We start from the raw sequence: 13465 nt of genomic DNA on the forward strand, positions 1-13465 counted from the left end.
CTCCCCCCGTGTCTCTACCCGTGTCTCCCCCCGTGTCTCTCTCCCCGTGTGTCTACCCGTGTCTCCCCCCGTGTCTCTCCCCCCGTGTCTCCCCCCGTGTCTCCCCCCGTGTCTCTACCCGTGTCTCCCCCCGTGTCTCCCCCCGTGTCTCTCTCCCCGTGTCTCTACCCGTGTCTCCCCCCGTGTCTCTCCCCCCGTGTCTCCCCCCGTGTCTCTACCCGTGTCTCCCCCCGTGTCTCTCTCCCCGTGTCTCTACCCGTGTCTCCCCCCGTGTCTCTCTTCCCGTGTCTCCCCCCGTGTCTCTCCCCCCGTGTCTCCCCCCGTGTCTCTCCCCCCGTGTCTCCCCCCGTGTCTCTCCCCCCGTGTCTCTCCCCCCGTGTCTCTCCCCGTGTCTCCCCCCGTGTCTCTCTCCCCGTGTCTCTACCCGTGTCTCCCCCCGTGTCTCTCCCCCCGTGTCTCTCCCCGTGTCTCCCCTCGTGTCTCTCTCCCCGTGTCTCTACCCGTGTCTCCCCCTGTGTCTCTCCCCCCGTGTCTCTCCCCGTGTCTCTCCCCGTGTCTCTCCCCGTGTCTCCCCCCGTGTCTCTCTCCCCGTGTCTCTCCCCGTGTCTCTCCCCGTGTCTCCCCCCGTGTCTCTCTCCCCGTGTCTCTCCCCGTGTCTCTCCCCGTGTCTCTCCCCGTGTCTCTCCCCGTGTCTCCCCCCGTGTCTCTCTCCCCGTGTCTCTCTCCCCGTGTCTCTCCCCGTGTCTCTCCCCGTGTCTCTCCCCGTGTCTCTCTCCCCGTGTCTCTCCCCGTGTCTCTCTCCCCGTGTCTCTCTCCCCGTGTCTCTCCCCGTGTCTCTCCCCGTGTCTCCCCCCGTGTCTCTCTCCCCATGTCTCCCCCCGTGTCTCTCTCCCCGTGTCTCTCCCCGTGTCTCTCCCCGTGTCTCCCCCCGTGTCTCTCTCCCCGTGTCTCTCCCCGTGTCTCTCCCCGTGTCTCTCCCCGTGTCTCCCCCCGTGTCTCTCCCCCCGTGTCTCCCCCCGTGTCTCTCCCCCCGTGTCTCCCCCCGTGTCTCTCTCCCCGTGTCTCTACCCGTGTCTCTCCCCGTGTCTCCCCCCGTGTCTCTCTACCCGTGTCTCCCCCCGTGTCTCTCTCCCCGTGTCTCTACCCGTGTCTCTCCCCGTGTCTCTCCCCGTGTCTCCCCCCGTGTCTCTCTACCCGTGTCTCCCCCCGTGTCTCCCCCCGTGTCTCTCCCCGTGTCTCTCCCCGTGTCTCCCCCCGTGTCTCTCCCCGTGTCTCCCCCCGTGTCTCTCTACCCGTGTCTCCCCCCGTGTCTCCCCCCGTGTCTCTCTCCCCGTGTCTCCCCCCGTGTCTCTCCCCCCGTGTCTCTCTCCCCGTGTCTCCCCCCGTGTCTCTCCCCGTGTCTCTCCCCGTGTCTCCCCCCGTGTCTCTCCCCGTGTCTCCCCCCGTGTTTCTCTACCCGTGTCTCCCCCCGTGTCTCTCCCCATGTCTCTCCCCGTGTCTCTCCCCGTGTCTCCCCCCGTGTCTCTCCCCGTGTCTCTCCCCGTGTCTCCCCCCGTGTCTCTCTCCCCGTGTCTCCCCCCGTGTCTCTCCCCGTGTCTCTCCCCGTGTCTCCCCCCGTGTCTCTCCCCGTGTCTCCCCCCGTGTCTCTCTACCCGTGTCTCCCCCCGTGTCTCTCCCCGTGTCTCTCCCCGTGTCTCTCCCCGTGTCTCTCCCCGTGTCTCCCCCCGTGTCTCTCCCCGTGTCTCTCCCCGTGTCTCTCCCCGTGTCTCCCCCCGTGTCTCTCTCCCCGTGTCTCCCCCCGTGTCTCTCCCCGTGTCTCTCCCCGTGTCTCCCCCCGTGTCTCTCCCCGTGTCTCCCCCCGTGTCTCTCCCCGTGTCTCCCCCCGTGTCTCTCCCCGTGTCTCCCCCCGTGTCTCTCCCCGTGTCTCCCCCCGTGTCTCTCCCCGTGTCTCCCCCCGTGTCTCTCCCCGTGTCTCCCCCCGTGTCTCTCCCCCGTGTCTCCTCTCCGTGTCTCCCCCCCCTGCCCCCCTCCCCCCGTGTCACCCCCCCCCCGTGTCTCCCCCCCCCCCGTGTCTCCCTCCCCGGCGTGTCTCCCCCCCCCCCGTGTCTCTCCCCCCCCCCGTGTCTCCCTCCCCCCCCGTGTCTCCCTCCCCGTGTCTCCCTCCCCCCCCGGCGTGTCCCAGGTACGACGACTGCTGCCTCCTGCACCTGCCGTGCCTCACCCTGCAAGTACTGCTCTGCTGGGAGACGCTCAGCGGAGGGGGAGCGACCCCCGCTCACCCACCCACTCACCCACAGACTCACCCACCCACTCACCCACCCACCCACTCACAGACTCACCCACCCAGCCACCACGGCCTGCTGCCCTGCTGCCCTCAGCTGCTGCCCCAGAGACAGGCCGGGTCCCAGCACGACTCGTACCGCGGCTTCCGCTCACTGGCTCTCTCGCTGGAGCTCACGCTGAGACTCGCACCCACACACGGTACTCACTCACTCACAGACTCGCTCACACACTCGCTCACTCGCTCACAGACTCGCACCCACACACGGTACTCACTCACTCACAGACTCGCTCACTCACTCACAGACTCACTCACTCACTCACAGACTCGCACCCACACACGGTACTCACTCACTCACAGACTCGCTCACACACTCGCTCACTCGCTCACAGACTCGCACCCACACACGGTACTCACTCACTCACAGACTCGCTCACACACTCGCTCACTCGCTCGTAGACTCACTCACTCACAGACTCGCTCACACACTCGCTCACTTCGCTCACAGACTCGCACCCACACACGGTACTCACTCACTCACAGACTCGCTCACTCGCTCGTAGACTCACTCACTCACAGACTCGCTCACACACTCGCTCACTCGCTCACAGACTCGCACCCACACACGGTACTCACTCACTCACAGACTCGCTCACTCACTCACAGACTCACTCACTCACTCACAGACTCGCACCCACACACGGTACTCACTCACTCACAGACTCGCTCACACACTCGCTCACTCGCTCACAGACTCGCACCCACACACGGTACTCACTCACTCACAGACTCGCTCACACACTCGCTCACTCGCTCACAGACTCGCACCCACACACGGTACTCACTCACTCACAGACTCGCTCACACACTCGCTCACTCGCTCACAGACTCGCACCCACACACGGTACTCACTCACTCACAGACTCGCTCACACACTCGCTCACTCGCTCGTAGACTCACTCACTCACAGACTCGCTCACACACTCGCTCACTCGCTCACAGACTCGCACCCACACACGGTACTCACTCACAGACTCACTCACTCACTCACAGACTCGCTCACACACTCGCTCAATCACTCACACACTCACTCATAGACTCACTCACAGACTCACTCACACACTCACTCACACACTCACACACTCACCCACTCACCCACTCACTCACTCATAGACTCACTCACTCACTCATAGACTCACTCATAGACTCACTCACTCACTCATAGACTCACTCACTCATAGACTCACTCACTCACTCATAGACTCACTCACTCACCCACTCACTCACTCATAAACTCACTCGTAGACTCACTCACTCACCCACTCACTCACTCATAGACTCACTCGTAGACTCACTCACTCACTCATCCACCTACACACCCACTCACTCACTCATAGACTCACTCACTCACTCATAGACTCACTCATAGACTCACTCACTCACTCGTAGACTCACTCACCCACTCATAGACTCACTCACTCACTCACCCACCCACTCACCCACTCACCCCCTCACTCATAGACTCACTCACTCACTCATAGACTCACTTCACCCACTCATAGACTCACTCACTCACCCACTCACTCACTGACTCACCCACTGACTCACTGACTCACCCACTCACTGACTCACCCCCCAGATGGAGACTCACCGCGCGCGCTCCTCTATGGCTCCACGCTGCGTTGGCTCCAAACCTTCGCCGCTGCCGCCTCCGGCGCCGGGCCCAGCGGCCTGCCGGTGCGTGCCGGGGCGCTGTTTGCCGGCACAGGCAGCGGCACAGGCAGCGGCACAGGCAGCGGCACAGGGGGTGCGAGCGGCGGTGCGAGGCCTCCCAAGCGCAAGCTGAGCCGCCACGTGTCTCGCATGGCACTCAGCGCCAGCTTCCCTCACATGCAGGTGCGGGGCCAGCACCAGCAACAACTACAGCTACTACAGCTACTACTACAGCTACTACAGCTACTACTACTACTACACTACTACTACTACTACACTACTACTACTACACTACTACTACAGCTACTACACTACTACTACTACAGCTACTACTACACTACTACTACTACTACACTACTACTACTACACTACTACTACTACTACACTACTACTACAGCTACACTACTACTACTACAGCTACTACTACTACAGCTACTACACTACTACTACAGCTACTACACTACTACTACTACACTACTACTACTACAGCTACTACTACTACACTACTACTACTACACTACTACTACTACACTACTACTACAGCTACTACACTACTACTACTACAGCTACTACTACACTACTACTACTACTACACTACTACTACTACACTACTACTACTACTACACTACTACTACAGCTACACTACTACTACTACAGCTACTACTACTACAGCTACTACACTACTACTACAGCTACTACACTACTACTACTACACTACTACTACTACACTACTACTACTACACTACTACTACTACACTACTACTACAGCTACACTACTACTACTACAGCTACTACTACAGCTACTACTACACTACTACTACTACTACAGCTACTACTACACTACTACACTACTACTACACTACTACAGCTACTACTACACTACTACAGCTACTACTACAGCTACACTACTACTACTACTACAGCTACTACTACACTACTACTACTACACTACTACTACTACTACACTACTACAGCTACTACTACACTACTACTACTACACTACTACTACTACACTACTACTACTACAGCTACTACTACTACACTACTACTACTACTACACTACTACTACTACACTACTACTACTACACTACTACTACACTACTACTACTACTACACTACTACAGCTACTACTACACTACTACTACTACACTACTACTACTACACTACTACTACTACAGCTACTACTACTACACTACTACTACTACTACACTACTACTACTACAGCTACTACTACTACTACAGCTACTACTACTACTACACTACTACAGCTACTACTACTACTACACTACTACACTACTACTACTACACTACTACTACACTACTACTACTACACTACTACTACACTACTACTACTACACTACTACTACTACAGCTACTACTACTACACTACTACTACTACTGCACTACTACTACTACACTACTACTACTACACTACTACTGCTACAGCTACTACTACTACAGCTACTACTACTACTACACTACTACAGCTACTACTACTACTACACTACTACTACTACAGCTACTACTACAGCTACTACTACTACTACACTACTACCACTACAGCTACTACAGCTACTACTACACTACTACTACTACTACAGCTACTACTACTACAGCTACTACTACTACTACCACTACAGCTACTACAGCTACTACTACACTACTACTACTACTACACGACTACTACTACTACAGCTACTACTACTACTACTACACTACTACACTACTACTACTACTACTACAGCTACTACTACTACTACTACACTACTACACTACTACTACTACTACTACAGCTACTACTACTACTACTACACTACTACACTAGTACTACTACTACACTACTACTACACTACTACTACTACACTACTACAGCTACTACTACTACAGCTACTACTACAGCTACTACTACACTACTACTACTACACTACTACTACTACTACACTACTACTACTACTACACTACTACTACACTACTACTACTACTACACTAGTACTACTACTACACTACTACTACACTACTACTACTACACTACTACACTACTACTACAGCTACTACTACTACTACTACTACACTACTACTACTACTACACTACTACTACTACTACTACACTACTACACTACTACTACACTACTACACTACTACTACAGCTACTACTACTACTACTACTTCACTACTACTACTACACTACTACTACTACACTACTACTACTACACTACTACACTACTACTACACTACTACTACTACACTACTACTACTACACTACTACTACTACTACACTACTACAGCTACTACTACACTACTACTACTACACTACTACTACTACACTACTACTACTACTACACTACTACTACTACACTACTACTACTACACTACTACTACTACTACACTACTACTACTACACTACTACTACTACTACACTACTACAGCTACTACTACACTACTACTACTACACTACTACTACTACACTACTACTACTACTACACTACTACTACTACTACACTACTACTACACTACTACTACTACACTACTACTACTACACTACTACTACTACTACACTACTACTACACTACTACTACTACAGCTACTACTACTACTACTACTACTACTACACACTACTACTACTAACACTACTACTACTACTACACTACTACTACACTACTACTACTACTACTACTACTACTACTACACTACTACTACTACTACACTACTACACTACTACTACACTACTACACTACTACTACAGCTACAACTACTACTACTACTTCACTACTACTACTACACTACTACTACTACACTACTACTACTACACTACTACACTACTACTACACTACTACTACAACACTACTACTACTACACTACAACTACTACTACACTACTACAGCTACTACTACACTACTACTACTACACTACTACTACTACACTACTACTACTACACTACTACTACTACTACACTACTACTACTACACTACTACTACTACACTACTACTACTACTACACAACTACTACTACACTACAACTACTACAACACTACTACACTACTACTACACTACTACTACTACACTACTACTACTACACTACTACTACTACACTACTACACTACACTACACTACACTACTACTACACTACACTACTACTACTACACACTACTACTACTACACTACTACACTACTACACTACTACTACACTACACTACTACACTACTACTACTACTACACACTACTACTACACTACTACTACTACTACACTACACAACTACTACACTACTACCACAACTACACTACTACACTACTACTACTACTACACTACTACTACTACTACTACACTACTACTACACTACTACTACTACAGCTACTACTACTACACACTACTACTACTACACTACTACACTACTACTACTACTACAGCTACTACTACTACACTACTACTACTACAGCTACTACCTACTACTACACTACTACTACTACACTACTACTACACTACCACTACACTACCACTACTGCTACACTACTACTACCACCACCACCACAACCACCACAACCACCACAACACCATCACCACAACCACCACCACAACCACCTACAACCACACCACAACCATCACCACAACCACCATCACCACCACCACCACACCACCACACCACCACAACCACCACACCACCACCACAACCACCACCACAACCACCCACCACACCACCACCACACCACCACCACACCACACCCACCACCCCACCACAACCACCACACCACCCCACCACCACCACACACCATCACCACAACCACCACCCACACCCACCACAATCACCACCACAACCCCCACAACCACCCCACAACCATCACCACAACCACCACCACAACCACCACCACAACCCACCACAATCACCCCCCCACCCCCCCACCACACCACCACACCACCCACCACCACCACCACCCACCACCACCACAACCCACCACCACAACCACCACCACCACCCCCACCACCACAATCACCCACCACCACCACCACACCACCACCACCACACCACCACCACCACCACCACCACCACCACACCACCACCACAACCACCACCACACCCACCACAACCACCACAACCCACCACCACAACCACCACCACAACCACCATCACCACCACACCCACCACAACACCCCCACCACAACCCACCACCACCACCACCACCACCACAACCACCACCACCACAACCACCACCACCACCACACCACCCCACCACCACCACCCACAACCCACCACCACCACCACCACAACCACCACAACCCCACCCCACCACCACCATCACCACCACACCCACCACACCACCACCACCACACCCACCACCACACACCCACCCACCACCACCACCACCACCACCACCACCACCACCACCACCACACCACCACAACCACCCCAACACCACCACCCCCCACCACCACCACCCACACCCACCACCACACCACCACCACCACCACCACCCACCCCCACCACACCACCACCACAACCACCACCACCCCACCACCACACCCCCACCACAACCACCACACCCCACCACCACCACCACCACCACCACCACACCACCACCACAACCACCACCACCACCACCACCACACCCACCCCACCACCCACACCACCACCCACCACCACCACCACACCACCACCACAACCACCACCACACCACCACCACCCACCCACCACAACCCCCACCACAACCACCACCACCACCACCACCACCACAACCACCACCACCACAACCACCACCACCACCACCACAACCACCACACCACCACCACACCCACCACCACAACCACCACAACCACCCACCCACCCCACCACCACAACCACCACACCCACCACCCACAACCACCACCACAACCACCACAACCACCACCACCACCCCACCACACCACCACCACCACCCACCACACCCACCACCACAACCACCACCACAAACCACCACAACCACCAACCACAACCACCACAACACACAACCACCACCACAACCACCCCAAAACAACCAGCCACATACAAACACACACACCACAAACCACCACACACCACAACCACCACCACAACCACACAAACACCACAACACCACACACCACCACCACAACCACCACCACACCAACCACACCACCACCACAACCACCACAACCACCCACCACCACCACCACCACAACCACCACCCCCAACCACCACCACAACCACCACCACAACCACCACCACAACCACCACCACAACCACCACCACAACCACCACCACAACCACCACCACAACCACCACAACCACCACCACAACACCACAACCACCACACAACCACCACCACACCACCCACACCACCACAACACCACCACAACCACCACCACAACCACCACCACAACCACCACCACAACCCACCACAACCACCACCACAACCACCACACACCACCACCACCACAACCCACCACCACAACCCCACACCACACCACCCACCAAACCACCACAACCATCACCACAACCATCACCACAACCACCACAACCACCACCACAACCACCACCACAACCACCACAACCACCACCCACAACCACCACACAACCACCACCACAACCACCACCACAACCACCACCAACCACAACCACCACAACCACCACCACAACCACCACCACAACCACCACAACCACCACAACCACCACCACCACCACTACAACCATCACCACAACCACCACCACAACCACCACAACCACCACCACCACCACCACTACAACCATCACCACAACCACCACCACAACCACCACAATCACCACCACAACCACCACAATCACCACCACCACAACCACCACCACCACCACCACAACCACCCACCACAACCACCACCACAACCACCACAACCACCACCACAACCACCACAACACCACCACCACCACACAACCCACCACCACAACCACCACAATCACCACCACAACCACCACAACCACCACAACCACCACCACAACCACCACCACAACCACCACCACAACCACCACAACCACCACAACCACCACAACCACCACCACAACCACCACAACCACCACAACCACCACAACCACCACCACAACCACCACCACAACCACCACCACAACCACCACAACCACCACCACAACCACCACAACCACCACCACAACCACCAACCACAACCACCACCACCACCACCACAACCACCACCACAACCACCACAACCACCACCACAACCACCACCACAACCACCACAACCACCACCACAACCACCACCACAACCACCACCACAACCACCACAACCACCACCACAACCACCACCACAACCACCACCACAACCACCACCACAACCACCACAACCACCACCACAACCACCACAACCACCACCACAACCACCACCACAACCATCACCACAACCACCACCACAACCACCACCACAACCACCACCACAACCATCACCACAACCACCACCACAACCACCACAACCACCACCACAACCACCACCACAAACCACCACAACCACCACCACAACCACCACCACAACCACCACCACCACCACAACCACCAAAACCACCACAACCATCACCACAACCATCACCACAACCACCACAACCACCACCACAACCACCACCACAACCACCACAACCACCACCACAACCACCACCACACACCACACCACCACCACAACCACCACCACAACCACCACCACACCACCCACCACAACCACCACAACCACCACCACAACCACCACCACAACCACCACAACCACCACCACCACCACACCACCACTACAACCATCACCACAACCACCACCACAACCACCACAAACACCACACACCACCACTACAACCATCACCACAACCACCACCACAACCACCACAATCACCACCACAACCACCACAATCACCACCACCACAACCACCACCACACCACCACAACCAACCACCACAACCACCACCACAACCACCACAATCACCACCACAATCACCACCACCACCACTACAACCACCACCACAACCACCACAATCACCACCACAACCACCACAACCACCACAACCACCACCACAACCACCACCACAACCACCACCACAACCACCACAACCACCACAACCACCACCACCACAACCACCACAACCACCACAACCACCACAACCACCACCACAACCACCACAACCACCACAACACCACCACAACCACCACCACAACCACCACCACAACCACCACAACAACCACCACAACCACCACAACCACCACCACAACCACCACCACAACCACCACCACAACCACCACCTACAACCACCACAACCACCACCACAACCACCACCACAACCACCACAACCACCACCACAACCACCACCACAACCACCACAACCACCACACAACCACCACCACAACCACCACCACAACCATCACCACAACCATCACCACAACCACCACAACCACCACCACAACCACCACCACAACCACCACCACAACCACCACCACAACCACCACCACCACCACCACAACCACCAAAACCACCACAACCATCACCACAACCATCACCACAACCACCACAACCACCACCACAACCACCACCACAACCACCACAACCACCACCACAACCACCACCACAACCACCACCACAACCACCACCACCACAACCACCACCACCACCACAACCACCACAACCACCACCACAACCACCACCACAACCACCACAACCACCACAACCACCACCACCACGCACTACAACCATCACCACAACCACCACCACAACCACCACAACCACCACCACCACCACTACACAACCATCACCACAACCACCACCACAACCACCACAATCACCACCGACAACCACCACAATCACCACCACCACAACCACCACCACCACCACCACAACCACCACCACAACCACCACCACAACCACCACAATCACCACCACAACCACCACAATCACCACCACCACCACTACAACCACCACCACAACCACCACAATCACCACACAACAACCACCACAACCACCACAACCACCTACCACAACCACCACCACAACCACCACAACCACCACAACACCACCACCACAACCACCACAACCACCACAACCACCACAACCACCACCACAACCACCACAACCACCACAACCACCACCACAACCACCACCACAACCCACCACAACCACCACAACCACCACCACAACCACCACAACCACCACCACAACCACCACCACAACCACCACCACAACCCACCACCACAACCACCACCACAACCACCACAACCACCACCACAACCACCACCACAACCACCACAACCACCACCACAACCACCACCACAACCACCACATCCACCACCACAACCACCACCACAACCACCACCACAACCACCACAACCACCACCACAACCACCACAACCACCACCACAACCACCACCACAACCATCACCACAACCACCACAGACCACCACCACAACCACCACCACAACCACCACCACAACCATCACCACAACCATCACCACAACCACCACAACCACCACCACAACCACCACCACAACCACCACAACCACCACCACAACCACCACCACAACCACCACCACCACCACAACCACCAAAACCACCACAACCATCACCACAACCATCACCACAACCACCACAACCACCACCACAACCACCACAACCACCACCACAACCACCACCACAACCACCACCACAACCACCACCACAACCACCACCACAACCACCACCACCACCACAACCACCACAACCACCACCACAACCACCACAACCACCACAACCACCACCACCAACCACTACAACCATCAACCACCACCACCAACCACAACCACAACCACCACCACCACCACTACAACCATCACCACAACCACCACCACAACCACCACAATCACCACCACAACCACCACAATCACCACCACCACAACCACCACCACCACCACCACCACAACCACCACCACAACCACCACCACAACCACCACCACAATCACCACCACAACCACCACAATCACCACCACCACCACTACAACCACCACCACAACCACCACAATCACCACCACAACCACCACAACCACCACAACCACCACCACAACCACCACCACAACCACCACCACAACCACCACAACCACCACAACCTCCCCACAACCACCACCACCACAACCACCACAACCACCACAACCACCACCACAACCACCACAACCACCACAACCACACCACAACCACCACCAACCACCACCACCACCACCACAACCACCACCACAACCAGCCACAACAACCACCACAACTACCACAACCACCACCACAACCACCACCACAACCACCACCACCACCACAACACCACCACAACCACCACAACCACCACCCACAACCACCACCACAACCACCACCACAACCACCACCACAACCACCACAACCACCACAACCACCACCACAACCACCACCACAACCACCACCACAACCACCACAACAACCACCACAACCACCACCACAACCACCACCACAACCACCACCACAACCACCCACCACAAC

The 13465-nt window shown here is 54.9% G+C and overlaps 1 long non-coding RNA gene across 1 annotated transcript in view; it reads left to right on the top strand.

The window, feature by feature from the left end:
* Positions 1 to 4174, top strand: part of LOC144954271 (uncharacterized) — an 11048-nt gene extending 6874 nt beyond the window's left edge. The window contains exons 3-4 of the long non-coding RNA XR_013641120.1: positions 2183 to 2481; positions 3921 to 4174. This is a non-coding gene — a long non-coding RNA (uncharacterized LOC144954271). The remainder of the gene's footprint in view (positions 1 to 2182; positions 2482 to 3920) is intronic.
* Positions 4175 to 13465: the final 9291 nt, after the last annotated feature.

The sequence above is a fragment of the Lampetra fluviatilis genome, unplaced genomic scaffold, assembly GCF_964198595.1.
Source record: "Lampetra fluviatilis unplaced genomic scaffold, kcLamFluv1.1 SCAFFOLD_714, whole genome shotgun sequence".
In the NCBI taxonomy this organism is placed as follows: Eukaryota; Metazoa; Chordata; class Hyperoartia; order Petromyzontiformes; family Petromyzontidae; genus Lampetra; species Lampetra fluviatilis.